Source organism: Giraffa tippelskirchi, chromosome 13, assembly GCF_054371585.1.
Source record: "Giraffa tippelskirchi isolate mGirTip1 chromosome 13, T2T-mGirTip1v1.2.pri, whole genome shotgun sequence".
In the NCBI taxonomy this organism is placed as follows: Eukaryota; Metazoa; Chordata; class Mammalia; order Artiodactyla; family Giraffidae; genus Giraffa; species Giraffa tippelskirchi.
In genome coordinates, this window is record NC_137287.1 from 108086114 (window position 1) to 108104535 (window position 18422).

The 18422-nt window shown below is 56.4% G+C and overlaps 1 protein-coding gene across 3 annotated transcripts in view; it reads left to right on the plus strand.

Annotated features, from left to right (window-relative positions):
* Positions 1-540: 540 nt before the first annotated feature.
* SRC (SRC proto-oncogene, non-receptor tyrosine kinase) overlaps positions 541-18422 on the plus strand; it is a 55362-nt gene continuing 37480 nt past the window's right edge. The window contains exon 1 of one of the 3 annotated variants that reach the window (XM_081560242.1): positions 541-945. The gene's annotated coding sequence lies outside the window, so the exon portion shown is untranslated. The remainder of the gene's footprint in view (positions 946-18422) is intronic. The other 2 variants (XM_081560245.1, XM_081560244.1) reach the window with 2 other exon arrangements.

The window sequence follows — 18422 nt, forward strand, 5'->3', positions numbered from 1 at the left end:
CCACTGAGTATACTTGCCACTAAATACCTGCTTTGGCCCCTCCTAAAGGGCTTACTGGAAGCCCCTTATAATTTCCTTATCTGGAACTTACTGGCTTCTTAGTTACTTTTTTTTTTGCTTCTGATGCACATTAAAATGAATGCATATCTATTAGGATAAAAATGTTGCTCCTTACCACACTGTCCTTCCTGCCTCAGTCCCCGGTTTGGGAAATTCAGGTCAAGGCCAGGGTCCAAGGCCTGGTTCTTGTCAGGTGAGTCCCTTCTCTGTGCCTCAGCTTCTTCATCTGTAAAATGGGGGTGATCATTGGCCTGCTCAGCCCACTTGGTTGGTAGGAATAGATCCTAAAGTTGACCTGAACAGCTTAGTATGGCACCTAGTAAGGAATGAGTGCTCCATCAGTGCTGCTGTTACTGATTATTAGTAATAATTTCATGAGAGGTAGATTTGGGGTCAGTTGGGTGGGTGGGTTGGGAGGAGTTGGGGAAGGCGTTTTTGGCTTGAGAGCTGATGGGTGGGTGCCCCACGGGTAGGGAGCACTCCCTGGGCGGGGTGGGGGGCGGGGCTTCCGTGCCCGGTGCCCCCGCCCTTCCATTCCCTGGCCGCCGGACCCCGGGCGTGGGGAGGCCGCGCGCGGGACTCTCCCAGGTCACCGGCGGGGACCCGTCCCGGCACGCTTCCTCCTTCCTCCCCCTCCCGGCGGCCTGCCGGGCCCCTCCTCCCTGCTCGCGCGCTCCCTCCCTCCTCTTCCCCTCCCCGGGCCGCCGCCTCCTCCTCCTCCTCCGCCTCCCTTTCTCTCTCGATCTGTCTCTCCCGGCCCGGAATCCATTCCGGCCCCGGGAGCCGGAGCGGCCAGGCTGCCGTGTGCCCGAACCCCTGGCCGTCCGGCGGTCCGTCCTCCCGTGCGTCTGTCTGCCCGGTGCGTCCGCCTGCCCGCCGGTCCAGGTGAGCGCCCCCCGCCCCTCCTCCGGCCCCGGCTCCCGGCCCGCATGAGGGAGCCCCCCGGCCGCGGACCATCCTGGCGTCCGATCTCTGGGCCGCGGGGACTCCTGCCCCCCCACTCCAACCCTCACCCCTTGAGCCAAGCGGCGATCCCGGAGCGCAGGCGGCGCACCCGGACTTGTCTGGCGCGGCCTTTTGTTGTGATGCCGCGGGGGGGAGGGGGCTGGATGGGGGGCGTAGGGGTCTTGTCTGCGCGAGGACCCCCCCTCCCGCTCACCCTCTCTCTGCGGGCCCCCTGAGAGCAGCGAGCCGGGCCTGAGCCCCCAGGCCAGGTCTAGGCCAAATCTGAAATCTGAACCAGTCGGCGCCGCCTCTGGCCGCCGCTACCCGGCCTGGCGCCCCCAGCCCGGGATGGGAGGTAGAAGGGGCCTGCAGCGTGGGCCTGGGGGAGCGCCGGGCAGGGGTGCCGGGCCAGGACACCAGATCTCCTTGTCCTCGCGGGGCTTCGGGTAGGGCCTGGTGCTGCCGGCCTGGAAAGGACTGGGCCAAACTGTGGTTGGTCCCAGCTGCCCACAGCCCCCAGCCTCCTCTCTGGGCAGGCCCTACCGCCTATCTGCTCAGAAGTTGGCAAAAGTTTAAGCTTTCACCACCAGGCTGGGTCCATCTGCCTGCCTGGGCTAGGGGTGGTGGTGGGTTTGAGTCCCAATGGGGGCCACCACTTTCTTGCCCTGCTGTGCTTCCTCAAGCAACTGCTTGCCCTCTCTGAGCTGGGGGCCCTCATCAGGTCCAGCTGTGAGCCTGGCTGGGCTTACTGGGCTGGTGGAAGGGTTGGGTGAACAGAAGGATAGCAGTTCAACCTCTGGGGCCTTCAGGCAGACTTGAGACTGAACAGAGCCTGTGTGGCCCTGGGTGAGGCGTCCCCAGCTGCAGCGACTCTGTCCAGTTGGTGCAGTGGTCTCTGGATCCCTGGGGTGACTCCAGGCCTGGCTTCAGTCAGCTGAGATCAGACTTGATTTCGAGAATGGAGCAGGCTGATGCTGTTGCTGACCCTCATCTTGGTTTTTCGGCTGGAGAGACAAGATCTAGGCTTCTGGTCACACTGGATTACCTGGGCCAAAGGACCACCCCTCTGAGTCCGCTTGTGTGCAGTGGGGATCCCCAGGGGAAACCTGTAGGCACTTCTGCAGGTAGGTCCTTGGCATGTAGTAGGTGTTCAATAAATGAGCACAGCACTGGATGAATGGCCTGAAAAAGATGGGCATGAGATGAGATGGCTGGCTCTCGTGGGGCTTATCCCAGAAGCGGGTGGATCGATGTCCCCAAAGCCACCTCCTAACCCCTTGAGGAGGAACCAGCCTCAGTGGAGTCTTGCCACCCAGCACTTGAGACAGCTCGCTTCTCCTTCTGGCTTCAGTTTTGTTCACTATAAAATGGGCCCGTGAGAATGATAGCTGCTAACATCTACCATGTACCTCCTAGGAGGTAGGGACTTTTGTGTATCCCTTTTTTGCTGGGGAAGAGACTGAGGCTCTGAGAGCAGAAGTGACTCGACCGAGCCACACAGTTTGCAGCTGGAATGAGAGCCTAGAGCTCAGAGGCCCCGGTCTGGCTGCGCTTGTTGCCTTCCAGTGATAGAGAAATGGGTGTTTCTCAGTATGGGACCAGGCACACGACAGTGTTGGAAAAGACTCCTATGAGTGATTGTGTGGAAGCCACGAGGCCCTTTGGGTGAGGTGGTGTGCTGTGGTGATGTGGTCTTTCCACCCAAGGAGATGATTTACAGTGTGTCACCTCTCTCAGCTGACTGCCTGCCGAGGCCCTCCTGTATGACCCCTGGGCCTTTGCTCCTGAAGGTGTCCCTGCTGGGAGTGCCCTCTCCTCTAAGAGCTGCTTGTCTGCTTTTGCTCTTTATTTAAGGCTTCGTTTAATGCCCACGTCTTCCAGGAAGGCCTCCCAGCTCTCTCCTCCTCTCCCTTAGCCTCCTCCCGGGCATGAAATATCCCCAGCTCATAGCCAGTTCCTGCTTTGGCTTCTACCCTGATTGTGACCTGGGAGTGGCGGGGTGGGGGGGTGGGAGGAGGTTGTCTGGCTCCCTCAAACCCCAGGAGCCAGGAAGGAGATGGCTCAGTGGCCTGTGACCAACCACCCATCCCCTGAACCTCAACTGACCCCATTTTCCCAAACCTGCCGAGATACAAGCATCCATGGCCCTGTATTGAGTACCTATGATGTTCTAGGAGCTTTGATCTTGAGCTGAGCGGTGTGTGATTGGTTAGCATTGGGAGCTGTAGGAGACCTTGGGAGGATTCCAGGAGGTGGTGATGGGGTCGGTGGGGAGCAGCAGTTTCCTCAGCGAAGAAGGGGACACAGTACTCTTTCTTCCTTTCAGCTCAGACATGTCTCAGGGCCCCTGGGGGAGGCTCTGGGACGTGTGTGGGAGTGGTCAGCCTGGGTGGGTCCTTGCTGGGGAATTGTGAACAGTCCTCGCTGCCAGAAATGTAAGTCTAGAGGGTTAGCCAAGTATAATAGCAAACAAGTTACCAAGTAAATGAATATATAATCACAAATGTGATAAGGGTTCAGAGAGAGAGGTGTGGGGTGCAGAAGAGTCGTGAAAGAAGCATGGAGGAGTCTGCCAGGCATGGAGCTGGGGATAGGGCTTACCAGGCAGAGGGAACTCATGTGCAAAGGCCCTGAGGCGGGGAGTGTGTGCTATTCTGGAGAAACAATGGGAAAGCTTGTGAGTCTGGAGCACAGAAAATTAAGGTGAGCAGGTGAGAGGTGAAGCGAGGGGATGTTATCAGCAGGGCTGGGCTGTGTGGGGCCACATGGGCCTTGGGAAGGAGTTTGGCCTCCATCTTCACACAAGGCACTGATTGATGTCCCCTGTGTGAACAGCTCCATCTTGGAGACCAGGGGGGGTCAGAGCTGACCAAGTCACCTGGGAGAAGTAAATCTGTGGGCTGGACTCCACGTATTCTGTGGGGGCCTAGATCAGGTGTCAAGAGGAGGAGACATTGGAGGCTGGGCTTTGAAAGTAGAGTAGGAGTTCGGTAGCAGGAAAGCAGGAGAGGATGAGAGCCAGGGCTAGGAGTAGTGCCACGCAGAGTGGCTGGAGGCTGGGAGCAGGAAGGGGTCGGCTGGGGAGATAGAGACTAAGGTATGGTAAGGGCTCAGGAGTCAGACAGGCCTGCATTCAAGTTCTGACCTTGCCTGCTTGCCACGTGTCCTTGGCTCATTCATCCTATCTTTCTGAGACTTAGCTTCCTTGTCTTGAAAATGGGAAGAGTAAATATCTCCCTATGGGGTGAGGGTTCAAGGAGGGCTGTAAGCCTAGTGCCTGGAACCAGCAGGTGCTCAGGGGAGTAGGACCTGCCTTGTGTGGTGTGAACACTGGGCGGGTCAGTTGCCCCGATGAGTTGACCCCTCCCCAGCTGTCCCGTGAAGGCTTCGAGGGGATGAGCTCACTAATTCTGAAGGTGCTGGCCTCAGAAAGGATGTTGATGGCCAAGGCCATCCGTTAACTGGGTGCCTGAAGTCCTCCCTTGCCCTGTGTGTGTGAGGAGGCTGAGTTGGGGAGATCCCTGTGGGTTCAGCCTGTCCCAACTTTTGGAAAGCTTGCCTTCAGTGAGATTAGCCCATTTTCCACCTGTGAATACTGAGACCCAAAGGAGGAAAACACTTGGTAGGGTCTCCCAGTTGCCAAGTGATAGGGCTGAACCTAGGCTTGGGGCTCTGGGCTCCTAGTCCAGGGCAGGGCCTCCCTGCCTCTGCAGGCCTAAGAGACCCTTTAGAGGCCTCCACCGCCTGCCCTGGGCCTTTTGACCGGAGCCTCATTTCCTGCCTCAGCTGTGTGGCCACCCAGCCTCTATCTCCCTTGGGTTCCCCCAGCTGTTTACTTCTCCTCCGCTGCTCCTCCCCACTTATCTCCATGGTAAACCACTCTGGTCTCCACTTGAGCCCCTAGAGGGTTGGGGGCCACTTCCTTTGGGGGCACCTCAATTTCCTCATCTGTGAAGTGGGATGGTATGAGTCATGGCTCCTGGGGTGTCCCAAGGGGACTGAAATAAAGCGTTTAGCACAGGTTAGCTGGATGAATAGGGCCAGGAACAGCTAGACACATGGTCGAGTCCGTCGTTTTCTGGCAGCTGACACCCCCTTCCTATGACTCAGTTTCTGAAGCTGTAAAATGGGCATGGGGCTTGCACTTAGTAGGGCCAAAAGGAGGACGAGGTGAGGCCATAACCTAGGCTCTCACCTGGTGGCTGGCTCTGCATCTCTATTATGGGGAGGGCGACCCCCAAGGTACCTCCCCTGTGTTCAAGGCCCCGTTCCCAGCTGTCTGTCCAAAGGCAGATCACTCAGCCTCTCTGAACCTCAGCTTGTGCCCACCTCCCTCCTTAGGATTAAATCAACAAATGTCTCCTAGCGCTTGAAACTACTGGATGTCCAGTAAATGTTACGTCTTTCTTTCTCCCTTCTTCTCCCTTGTGTACATGCTAAGTCACTTTAGTCGTGTCTGAGTCTTTGCAACCCTATGGCTGTAGCCTGCCAGGCTCCTCTGTCCGTGGGATTCGCCAAGCAAGAATACTGGAGTGGGTTGCCATGCCCTCCTCCAGGGGATCTTCCTGACCCAGGGATCAAACCTGTGTCTCTTATGTCTCCTGCACTGGCAGGTGGGTTCTTTATCACTAGCGCCACCTGGGAAGCCCTCCCCTCCCTTGGGGAGGACTCGGCTGTTACCCAATCTAGGGATGGCCCTAGGACTCAGATCCCCCAGATCTGGACTGCTCTGTTGAAAAACATGCTGAGGCCCAGTCTGAGGCTTCATGGGAAAGAGGGCTGTGATAGATTAGTAATGTTAGATATCACTGTGTATGTGCCATGAGTTTGTCATTCCTGATCTATTCTGAGCTTCTCTTTTCACAGATGGGGGAATTGAGGCCAGAAAGACCCAGGACATAGTATTCAAGTAGGGTGAAAAATGCACATCTCCTATCTTTTCATCCAGGGCTCTCCCTACCCAGCCAGCTTATTTGCAATACAGCCCCACAATACAATGCAGGGATCGGGGAGGCTGAGTCAAGGAGTAGATGCTTGGGGAAGGTCCCAGAGCTGGAAGTCGGAACCCCAATTTCCCCGCTCCTTGCTGCGAGACCTTGAGCAAATGACTTCCCCTCTAACCTGGGCCTCAGTTCCTCTCCTGCTCTTGAAACTGTCCAGCAAAGTTCCAGAATAAAGTGAGAAGCCACAGGGGAGAAGTAGCCCAGTGATCTTGTCCAAGTCTCTTTGTGCTCCAAGGGCTCTTTCCTCCTGAGGTTCCGAAACAGGGATCCTAGCCAGGGTTCTCCAGGGGCTGGCCCCGGCTGTGTCCTTATTGATGCCACTGGGTCTGGGGATGTCAGTGGGGCTGGGGGCTGTTGAGAGACGGTGGGGGTGGGTCTTTGGGGTCTTCAGACCTGCTGGGCTGTGAGGCTGGCGCAGGCGGACTCCTGCTGCTGGGGGATGGAAATCGGGGTTGGAGTGGCATCCGGAAGCTTGGTCTACTCTGTCAAGGTCTGCTTATCTTCTCTCCGGCTTATTTTGTTGTTTAGTCGCTCAGTTGTGTCCGACTCTTTGTGACCCTACGGACTGTAGCCTGCCAGGCTTCTCTGTCTGTGGAATTCTTCAGGCAAAAATACTGGAGTGGGTGGCCATTTCCTTCTCCAGGGGATCTTCCCGACCCAGGGATCAAACCCATGCCTCCTGCTTTGGCAGCAGATTCTTTACCACTGAACCACCTGGGGAGCTCCTGTTTCCTGCTGCTTTATCCAAATTCGTGGTCTTGACTTTTACTCTATCTGATGTCAATGTCCAGGTCACAGCAAGGTGACACATTCCATCCTTTGTGTCATCCCGGGGTGGGAGGAATTTTTGTTTCTATTACACAGAAGAGGAAACTGAGGCTCAGAGAGGCCAAGAGCTGGAGTCACAATCACCCATCAGAGTGTGAACCCAGATTTCTGGCTTCTGGTTGATGTGTAGCATCTGAGTCCCACTGAATGAGAGCTCAGCTTAGCTGAGGTCTTGCCCTGGGAATAGCCATGGATGTGTGGCTGGGCTGACAGGCCATCCTGCCTCCCTGAGCTTCCAGCTCTGGCTGGTGGATCTCCACTCAGAACTGGAATCCTGAGACTTGCAGGGATCTCCCAGCTCCCAGGATCAGCATAGCGTGAGTGCTCCATGGACTGTACTTCCACTCAGATTTTTGGAGCGAATGGGTTCTGGGTTCAAGTCCTGGCTGTGTCCCTTGTTTGCTGTGTGTAACTGCAGGGAAATGGTGGCTCTGAGCATGAGTCTCCCCATCTCTGAAGTGGGGATGGCAGGGCCAGTGCAGCTTTGACCAGGTGGTGTGAGGGTCAGGCGAGCAAATGTGTGTCTGCTCTGGTGCAGGGCCGCCACGTGGTCCGTGCTTATGGTTTCTGAGTGCCTGTGATTACGAAGGTAATTCCCTGATGAGGCTGGAATTCTGGGTTTCTGCAGGCCGGTGGATCCAGGAACCCTGAAGCCTGAGACTGGACGCTCGTGTCCAGGCTTGTCCACTGGGGCAGGAGTGGGGGCGGGGAGGTTAACTATAGACAGACAGGTTTGGTGGCCGGACCAATTGGAAGCCGCCAGCTCCCTCCAGCCTCCCTGAGCCCACCTCCCACCTCAGCGCCTGCCCTCCTGTGGCTTGTGAAGGCCTTTGAGTGTCCTGAGCCCTGGTATTCAAGGACTCCCTTACTGAATGGGTCCATTTCTCCAAAAGTGGCTGCTGTTTGAACACTGCGTGCTTTGCGTCTTTGCTCGCTGAGCCTGGAGTCAGGGACTGTCACCGCTCTTGTGTTTTGGGGGAGGCACAGCCGAAGGTGAGAGAGGCTGGAGGGGCCCAGCGCCCACAGCAAGGGCTCCTGGACGTGGCGGTGGTCTGGACCACACTCTTCCCTCTTCTCCACCCTCTCACCTCCCAGTTTCCCCTTTCACTCAGGTGACCCATTAGCCTTTCTGAACCACTGGCTGCCTTCCTGCCAGCCCCAGGCAGTCAGCGTCCATGCTTTGACTCTGTGGGTCCTGCTGCTAGGCGTTCCCGGCCTCTCCTGCCATCTCCATGTGGCTGAAATGTCTCTGCCTCTGGAAAGTTCTGGCTGACCACTCTCTGCCCCAACCCAAGTCTACACTTTCCAAGCTCCTCTGTCCCCCCCGCCCCCATTCTCTGCCTTCCCTCATGGCTCTAGCACATTCTACCTTAGATGGCAAGTCACAGGATTCTTCTTGCCTCTAAGGGAGTACAGTGATCGCCATCACTCTCAGGAGTGTCATGCTTTGCAGTTTACCAAGCGCTTTTCACCATCACTTTTGATCATCCCCAGCAGGGCTGGGAGGGAGACAGACCATCTAATAATCTTCATTTGGGGAATTCCCTGGTGATCCAGTGGTTCGGACTCCGTCCTTCCGTTGCAGGGGTTCAATCTCTGGTCAGGGAATTAAGATCCTATAAGCCTCGCAGCCAAAAAAAAAACCCCAGCAGACATCATTTGGCAGGGTGAAGACGTGGAGGTCTCAAGGCAGGATCATGCCAGGCACTGCTCTCTCCGCGTAGGCAGGCTGAACTGAGCCGCCCTCCCTGCATATGCTCTCAGTCCTTCCAGGGAGGAACTCTTCCCTCAGGGCCCTGTGAAAGCCTTGACTTAGTAGCAAAAGGAGGAGCCAGAAGTTCAGAGAGGTGAAGTGATTGGTCCGAGGTCACACAGCCTGGAAAGCTGGCAGAGCTCAGAGGGTTCCCTCTAGGAATTAGAGAAGAGGTAGGCTGTACCCCCCTTCCTGCCCCTGCAGAGCAGAGAATCAGGTACCACCCAGATCCTGGAGGAGCAGCGAGCCAACGGCCCAGCCCTGAGGCTTCTTTCCTGAGCACACAGCTGAGCCCTCGCTCAGTGACAGATGAATGTTCGTGTCCCGTCCCCACAGCATCCCTGTGAAGCAGCAGTTCTGGCCCCATTTTACCAAAGAGGAGATAGAGGCTCAGAGGAGCAAAAGGACAGTGGCTTGGGTGCGGACCCAGGGCCTCCTGGTGCCCTGCCTCGTCCTCTCTACCTCCTGCCTGACCCCTGACCTCTCCTCCAGCCCCCTCCCCACCTTTCCTCTTGGGGCAGCGTGAAGGCCAGGAGACTCCTCTGGGAAATGCGGCCCCACCCCACCCCCGCCCCTGTCCGCAGCCCCACAGCCTTCTCCTCTGCCTCCATGCTAGCTGTGTGACTTTGTGAGTCAGCTCACCACTCCGTGCCTCAGTTTCCCCATTTGAAAAACAGGCCTGATGGCAATATCTGCATCACAGACTTGTTCTAAGGATCAAGTGAGGCATTATGCATGATGCTCTGAGCAATGCCAGCATGTGGGAAATGCTCAATACGTGTTGGCTGTTACTTTATTATAATTTGTATCAAGGCTTCCCAGGTGGCACTAGTGGTAAAGAACCTGCCTGCCAATACAGGAGATGTAAGAAACGCAGATTCGATCCCTGGGTCAGGAAGATCCCCTGGAGGAGGGCATGGCAACCCACTCCAGTATTCTTGCCTGGAATATCCCATGGACAGGGGAGCTTGGCGGGCTATGACCCATAGGGTTGCAAAGAGTCGGTCAGGACTGAAGTAGTTTAGCACACATGGGAGCCCCAGTCTCCAAATAGGAAATCTGAGACTCAGAGAAAAGAAATCATATCCACCAGGTTAATCCATAGAGGAATGTCACAGCCAGAGAGTTCCTGGGTCACATTGCACTTTCCAGATGGGGAAACTGTCCCATTGTAGGACTCAGTTTTCTCATCTGTGCAGTGGGTCTGTGCATATTTGCAGGGAGACAGTTGTATCACATTGCCCCAGGGTGGCTCCTCAGTCCTCAACCACCCTAAGGGGAAGGTCAGAAGGATGTAGGGGCTCTTGTTCTATCTGAGCCAGGGAGGTTCTCTGGCCTTGAGCTATGTCAAGTCCCCAAGGCTGGGCTGGCGTAGGAAGGTGAACCAGACCCTGCCAGGCCTCCTGTATGGTCTTCTGGCTGCCACCATCAAGGTCCCACCACCTTCCATCTGGTCCACCTGCCTCCTCTGCTCTGTGTCCTGAGCCAATGGCTTCTCTTTTTGAGCTTCAGTTTTCTTATCTGTGAGATGGTGGCAAGAGTCTTTTCCTCATGTGACTGTTGGGAAGATTTGATAAGCTCATTCCCTCCAGGTGCCCGCCTGTGTCAGGCTTATACAGAGTGCCCAGTTGGTGGCCATGATGCCACGAAGGGGCAGGATTCTGACTGACAGCCAGTGTAACAGCATTCTGGGCAGAGGACGCAAGTGAGCAAAGACTGGGAGGTGGGACAGTTTAGGGAGCACCTGGTGGGTAGGTGGGGGCAAGTGGGATTGGATTGGGACTAACTCTGAGGGAGGTGGATGGGGTGTCTGCACCACCATCTCTGGCTGCAGTGATGTTGACCTCCCCGTCCTCCAAACTTTAGATCTCCCTTTGCAGCCTTGGGAGCAGCCACCTGCCCTCCCCACCCCCACCCCTGCCAGGTGTTCCCGGAGGCCCTGGAACCAGATGAGCCACAGTTCTATTTGGGGACAATTCTGCTGTTCCCATTTCTCTCCTGTGCCCTAGTTTTAGAAACAACGTGGGTTTGGTTACCAGTTGGCCATTGGTGGAAGGCCCCCCTCCCCCATACCACCCTACCTTCGATCTGTGGGCACTGTGGGCAAAATAGGAGTCAGTCCTGCCTCTGGGAGTTGCTCCTGGCTTCTGTTCATGGGTTCTCCAGGCAGGGGTTTGGCAGCTGGCCTTTGGACTCTTTACTGGTGAGATCTGGGCCTTGTGCTGGATGCCGGGGACCCCAAAGAGGCACTCTGGGAGCAGCCTACACCCCAGGGGAGCCAGACACAGACCCTGATTATGGCCCCACCACCGAGTAGATGCCATATGAACTGGGGCAGCTGTTATGATGCCAGAAGGGCTTTACAGAGGAGGTGGTACCTGGCCTGAAGCTTAAAGGGTGAGCAGGAGCTCATGAAGGAAAGAGAAGGATGAGGGCCTGCCAGCAAGAAGAGACAGGGTGAGCAAAGGTCTGAGGAAGTGGAGAGGTCAGATCCAAGGCAGTTAGACGGTGATGAGATTGGTCAGACTAGGCTTTGGACTGCAGCTTCTGGGAGAAGGGCTGGCCTCTTGCTGAAGGTGTGAAGGGAGGGTGGAGAGAAGGATCAGACTGGGCTCAGGTCCTCAGTTACTGTTGCCAAGTGAAGACAGCCCACAGAGGCTGGGGTTCAAGATAGGGATCCAGAGCCCCTAGCTGGGACAGAAGGGGGGGGCTGGTCTGGGGTCTTAGAGAAGTGAGTCAGGGAAGACTTCCTGGAGGAAGTGATACATATGACATCCCTGGAAGCATGGAACGGTTCTTTGGGAGCAGATAGAACTTGTGAAAGGCCTGAAGGTACAGTGTGAGTAGCTCTACTCCTGTTGGAGCTCAGAGGAACTGCAGAGTTTTCTTCTGGCAGGTGGCTGGTGCCAATCAGTGGAGGGCTGGGAGTCTACACACTGCCCTTGGGCAACAAGGAGAAGCCACAGAGGCGGGGGTGGTGGTGGTGGTGGGCAGGACTGATTTGCCTGGCCCTGTGGTTAGTGCCCACTGAGGGTAGGTGTCCCATTGGCACTGTGGCCTTGGTGAAGTGGCTCTGGTGACTGCCCTGAGAGCAGATGGGCCTGGAGAGAAGGTGGGTGCCAGGGAGGCAGATAGCAGGCCTGGGATTGACAGGGGAGTGGCCGGTGAGGGGTGGGGGAAGTCTACCCCCTGGTCTATCTGCCCGCCCAGCCTTTCCCTGTGGACACCTGCCCGGCAGGAAGTGGTGGAAACGTGTTGGGGCCTGGCCAGCAGATTGTGAAGACACCTGGGGCATGGGCTGGGCATGGGGTGAGGGCTCTGGGTTCAGAGCTCGACCCCCCCTCCCTTGATGGGTAAACCTCGCCAGGGCAGCAGCCTTCTGCTAAGGGTGAAGGGCCAGGTGTGGTTGCCCACTTGTGCCTCCAAAAAGGTGCCTCCAGCCTTCTGAACCCAGAGACAGGGTGAGTTGAGAGCAGGGGCTGAAGATGCCGGTGCCAGGTGGGCTTGGGTCTGAATCCTGGCTTTGCCCTTTGCTGGCTGAGAAACCTTGGCCAAGTGACTTTGCCTCAGTTTCCCCATATGTAAAAATGGGGGTCATCCTAGAACCTCCCTCTTAGGGCTCCCAGGGAGGATTAATGAGATTTTAGAAGGCTGTGCCCAGTACCATGCCAGCCCCTGGGATCCGGCTTTGGAGCTGTTAGCTCAGCTGACCGGGGGTGCTGGACCTGCTGGGTGGCTGAGGGGCAGCTTCCGGTCTGCCCTGGGCTCTCAGCACTGAGGACAAAGCCCCTTTGTGGTGGGACAGATGGAGCTTGGGAGCACCCTTCCCTCTTTGGGAACTAGGAGGCCGTCTGCCCCTCCTCCTCACCCATTCCTCGGGGTGGAGGGGAAGGAGCTTCCTTAGACCGAGAGGATGGGAACTGAAAGTCGGGCTGTGCAGGAGGAGAGACTCCAGCTGCAGAGCCAGGCTGGTGGGCTTGGGCGGACCCTTCCCTTCTCTGGGCCACTTTTTCAGAGCCCCAGGCATCTCTGGTAAGTTCCAGGCCCACTGTGTGTCTGGTTCACTTATTCCTCCATCCCTCCATCCATCATCCATCCATCCATCTACCATCCATCTATCTATCATCCATCCATCATCCCTCCATCTGTCCATCATCCCTCCATCCGTCCATTTGTTCATTCATCCAGTAATTACCAAGTACCGACTCCATGCTAGGCCCTATACTTTGGGCAGTGTCCATTCTGACCGGATGGCCCCCAAGCATCCCAGCTGTGAACTGTAGTGACTGTTAGACCCACTAGAGTATTCGGCCGGGAGTGAGACAGAAGTGGCCCTGGTCCTCCTTCTCAGACATGTACTCATCCAGTGCGTTATGTCATCACAGCTATGGTCCCCGCTAGGAAGGAGAAGTTGAAGGTTCTCACTTGGGGGAGGTCAGAGAGGCCTCCTGTGAGGAGGTGGCTTTTGAAATGAGACTCAAAGAGAGAGCGGAATTGGCTGAGTGTGTTGCTGTGTGGTGGTCGGGACTGGCCTCTCTGAGCAGGAGATGTTTGAGTAAAGCTCCTGAAGGAAGTAGGCGCTGGTGGAGGGAACAGCAAGTGCCAAGGCTCTGAGGCAAGTGTGTATCGGGTTCTTAGGGAAAGGGGAAGTGGCCAGTGTGGGCGGAGCAGGAGGGAAGCGGCGTGGGGCGCGGGTAGTGTCCACTGGGGGACCTTGGAGGCCCCCGTGAGGACTTTGTCTCTCGTCTTGGAGTGTGGGCTGTGAGGGGCGTGAAGCAGGAATGATGGGTTCAGATGGACATTTCAGAGACACTCTCTGCAGGCAACTGGCCAGCCTGGGGAGTTGACCTGAGGGGTGACTCTGGTGGGAGGGAGGGAGGTGGATTCAGGCTGTGTTTGGAGGTGGGAGTGACAGGGCTTGGAACTGGGTTTCGTGAAGCACAGGAAGAATCATCCTTCCTCTCCTGGGCTGCTGGTGATGCAGGCTGAGTCTACACCGCACACCACTGGGCTTCCTGTTCTTGTTCACTCCCCTCCCCCGATCCATCTGGAGGCACGGAGGCCAAGCAGCTTCTCCACCTTGTCCTGAGGGCTGGACTGAGTCTTCCGGCTCTTGAAGCTTTATTTATTTTTATTTATTAGAAGAGGAAATTTATTTATTTTAAAATTTTACTTTTGAAAATATTTTGGCCGTACCATGCGGCATCTTAGTTCCCAGACCAGGGATCGAACCCGTGCCGCCTGCGGAAGTCTGAAGTCTTAACCACTAGACCACCAGGAAAGTTCCTCCCTTCTGTGGCTTTAAACAATGGTATACCTTAGGCTAACCTGGCAGGATCCTACCCATTTTATAGATGCGAAAACTGAGGCTCAGAGTGGTACACCCATGACCTGGGTTACACAGTAGGGGCAGGGTTAGGGCTTGGCCTCTCAGGACTCAGGAAAGCCTGTGGATTTTGGAAATATGGACCTTGCCCACCTCCTCCAATTCCAGCTATAGATTTCAGGGGGTACCTGAGATTTCTTTCCTGCTTTGACCTGTCGTGGGGAGAGAGAGGCTGCCCGTGTGACCACAAGGGTGGGGTTGGGGACCTGGACCCCAACTTGCCATGTGATCTAGGCCTCAGTTTCCTCTGCTGGGAAATGGGCACAGTAAAGGTCCCTACCTCATAGTGTTGTTGGGAGGACCAGATGAAACAGTGCCTGTAAAGCCGGCATGCCAGGCACAGAGTAAAGTGCCTGGTATATTTATTATTGTTGTTTCTGTGGGGAATAAGGACGTGTGTGCAAGTCTAGGCTCTGGCCACGTCCACCCCAGGGGTGGGCTCTGGGGGAGGGCTGGAGTCGCCAAGGTGGCCTCTTCTAGATAATTCTGCAGGTTGGGATGGAAGAAAGTCCCTGGAACCCATGCCCAGTGCCGCTTTCCAGCTGGGGAAACGGTCTGGACCAGCCCGGATTGGCCGAGGGCCGTGCTGCATCTGGGTGTGGAGCGGGACTTTACACCAGGTTGCCTGCTGCCTTGTTGAGCTCCGACATCGCCTCCTTCCCCGTTTTGGGCTTCCAGGCTGAGGACAGGTCCTAGGGCTTGGAACTGGGTTTCATGGGGCACAAGAAGAATCATCTTTACTCTTGGGCTGTTGGTGATTCAGGAAGGGACCCTACCCTTTACAGAGCAGGTCAGGACCTAGGGTCTGGAAAGGGGGTCTCCTTCCTGTCCAGAAAGAAACCTTAAAGCCACCTGTACTGGAACAGTTCCATCTCCACGGGGCCAAGGTTAGTGGGGGCAGCACGATCCGCTTGCTGAACCGTCATCCTCCTGGGGTGATGGGTCCCTGCTCAGACAGAGCCCTTCCATCTGCCCGCCGTGCCAGCCTGAGCCTGCAGTGCCCACCCCACCCCGGCCGCACTGGTGGAGCTGGTTTGAGGTCTGACAGCTGTGCGTGTGCTCACGCCGGGAACACAGGACCAGACATGTCCTGGCTGCCCTGGCCTGTGGATGGCCGCTGGCTCACGCTTCACTCACCCCTGGCTCATGCAGCAAGCATCTCTGGTACCCAGTCCGTGCCTGAGCAGTGCGGGGCGGGGCTCGGGGCTTAGAGCTGTCTCACCCTTGCACACTGTCTTGTGTACCCTGGGAGGTTAGAGGCTCTGCCACGGGGACAGGCCAGGCAGTGGCAGGAGAGTGCTGTGGTTGGAACATAGGTTGTGGGGCTGGGCAGACCTGGGATGGAGGCCGGTATCTCTTTATCTTGGGGGCCCTAGATAGAACCCATTCATCCCTCCCTCCCTCTGTTCCTCCCTCTGTCCCTCTTTCCATCTCTTCCTCCCCTCTCACAAATATTTACTGAGCACTACTGGGTGCCAGGGGGCTTCTCTGGTGGCTCAGATAGTAAAGAATCTGCCTGCAGTGCAGGAGACACAGGTTCGATCCCTAGGTTGGGAAGATTCTCCTGGAGGAGGAAATGGCATCCCACTCCAGTATTCTTGCCTAGAGAATCCCATGGACAGAGGAGCCTGGCAGGCTACAGTCCATGGGGTCACAAAGCGTCGGACACGACTGAGCGACTAACACAAACTATGTGCCAGACAATGTTCTTAGAGGCTGGAGATTCAGCAAAGAAGCAACACTCTCACAAAGCTGACATTCTAGTCGGGGAGATAAAAGCAGAGCAAATAAGGAAAATACGCACATGGTCTGTAAGAACTTGATAGGCTCAGTCGTGTCTGACTCTCTGTGACCCCAGGGACTGCAGCATGCCAGGCTTCCCTGTCCTTCACCATCTCCTGGAGCTTGTTCAAACTCATGTCCATTGAGTCGCTAAAGCCATCCAACCATCTCATCCTCTGTCTTCTACTTCTCCTCCTGCTTTCAGTCTTTCCCAGCATGTCATGGGTCAAACATAAAACTGGGAAGACTGGCTGGGATAGAGAAAGGGTTGTGATTAGCTGATTAGATAGGATGGTGAGGGGTGGGGACACGTGGGGAAGACTTCTCCTAGAAGCTCACATCCCAGGAGAGGAGAGAGGAGACAGGTCTTCCCTGAGGCAAGAGAATGCAAAGACCATAAGGTAGGGGTGTGCTGGAGTGTTGGAGAAACAGCATGGAGGCCAGGGGAACAGAGTGAGCAAGGGGGAGAGTGGCAGGAGGAAAGGACAGAGAGATGGAGGTCAGGGAGGGCCTCCTTTTGATGTTGACTCTTACTCCCAGTGAAATGGGGCCCTGGGAGGCTTTCTGAGGGCATCTGGTTGCTGTGTGGGAAGCAGAGTATGGGGACTGGGGATGGAGCCCCCAGACCAAAGAGACGACTACTGCGTTGGTCTAGTGAGTGGAGAGTGTGACAGTGGTTGGCCTAGCCTGGGGGCAGTTCATGGCAAGGGGTAGGGGCTCAAACATTGCTTTGCATTGTTTTCTTTCATCTTCCTTTTTGGTTTTTTTCTTTTGGCCGTGCCACATAACATGTGGGATCTTAGTTCCCTGACCAGGGATCAAACCTATGTCCCCTGCATTGCAAGACACATTCTTAACTACTGGACCACCAGGGAAGTCCTGACAGTGATTATTTTTAATATCTATTTTATAAGTGAGGAAATGGAGGCACAGAGAGGTAGACTAACTTTTCAAAGGCCACACAGCTAGGAAGGGTCAGAGCTGGGTTTTGAACCCAGGCAGTACAACTCTTAATCTCTGTGTGATGGAGGCTACATGAGCCCAGAAAAAGAGGGGCACCTCTCTCAGTTGAGGGCAGGCGGGGTCAAGTATGGCCTGTGGTCAGGCTTAAAGAGGGCACTGGAGTTCATGGAGTTGGCCGGGGCCAGGGATGTGCAGCTTCAGGAGGAAACAGCAGTGTGCAAAGGTCTGGAGAAGTGAAAATCACTCAGTCGTGTCCGACTCTTTGCGATCCCATGGCCTATACAGTCCATGGAATTCTCCAGGCCAGAATACTGGAGTGGGTAGCCTTTCCCTTCTCCAGGGGGTCTTCCCAACCGGGGATCAAACCCAGGTCTCCCGCATTGCAGATGGATTCTTTACCCATTGAGCCACACTGGAGCATAATTCTGAGTCCAGGGAGGGTCAAGGGGTGGGGAGGAGGGAGGTTGCAGCAGCAAACTGCTCCCCACCCATCCTTGGCCTTGATCCCATGAACAAATCGTAGGAGCTTTAAGGGTTTTGGCATCTTGCTACCTCTGTCCTTGGCCTCAGGCTCGGACGGTCTCTCCCTCAGAGACCTCCCAGAGGTCCCCGTTTCATGGATGAGTAAAGGGAGGCCTGGACCAGGGTTGCACCTGTGGGCCCTGAGTGTGGTGGGTTGAGTTCAGGGCTGGCCCTTTGGAGGGGCCTGGCCGCCAGCTGCTCCTGCCCACCCGTGTCCCTGGGAGGGCTGGGACGGGGGCGGGGAGGAAGGGACGCTGTGTGTTCCCAGAGCAGGGACGCAGCCGGAGCTGCTGGCAGGAGGAGCGGGCGCCGTGGGCAGGGGCCGGCTGGCAGCTGTCCCCCCCCCCGAAGCCTGTCAGCCATCCGCCAGCGAGGCTGGGGGGCCTGGGAGGCATGACCTTGGAGAAGCCAGGACAGAGCAAAACTCGTCACCTCAGTGTTCCCTGTGGTAACTCTGATACTGGGGGGTGGGGTTTGTTAAAGAATCCTCGGCATGCCAGGGCCTCTGCTCAGGTGCAGATGCTAAGGCCTGTGAGTGGGTGTGATATGTGGGGATCACATGGAGATTTGGAGGGAGGCCTTCTGCTTAGCCACGTGGTGGCCAGGCCAGGTGGTACCTGGCTGGGTCCCTGAGACCAGCCTGATGTGTGGTCCTTTGGGCCCAGCATCTCCTCTCCCAGCTCCTCCTCACCCCAGCGCCCTTGGGCCTGGCGTGCCGAGAATCTTGAGTCCAACTTGAAGGCCCACCTCCACCTTGCTGTGTGGCCTGAGGCTGAGTGTGCCCCTCTCTGAGCCTCTGCTTCCACATCTGTGAATGGGGATCTCTTACAAAGCTCTCTGAGATTGGGGCTGTGGTCTCCTGGCCCATCAACTGCCCTCCCCATCCGCCTGCTGGGCAGCCTGGCCTGGACTGTGGGGTAGAAGGGTAGGAGGCGGTCAGTGAAGCCTCCTAACCCTGCCAGCCTCAAAGATGTTCCTATGGCAGGAGGACCAAGTCCCAGTGCCCTTCCTCTTGGGTAGGGGCCTTGGAAAAGGGAAGTGGTAGGAAGTGGGATGGGGGAGATGGAGACACCCACTCTGTGCTCATCTTTCCCCCCTATTTTGCTGCTGGAGAAACTGAGGCCACATGACTTAAACTGACCTGGCTCTTTGCCTTTCTTTAAATGGTCCCACCTCTGGG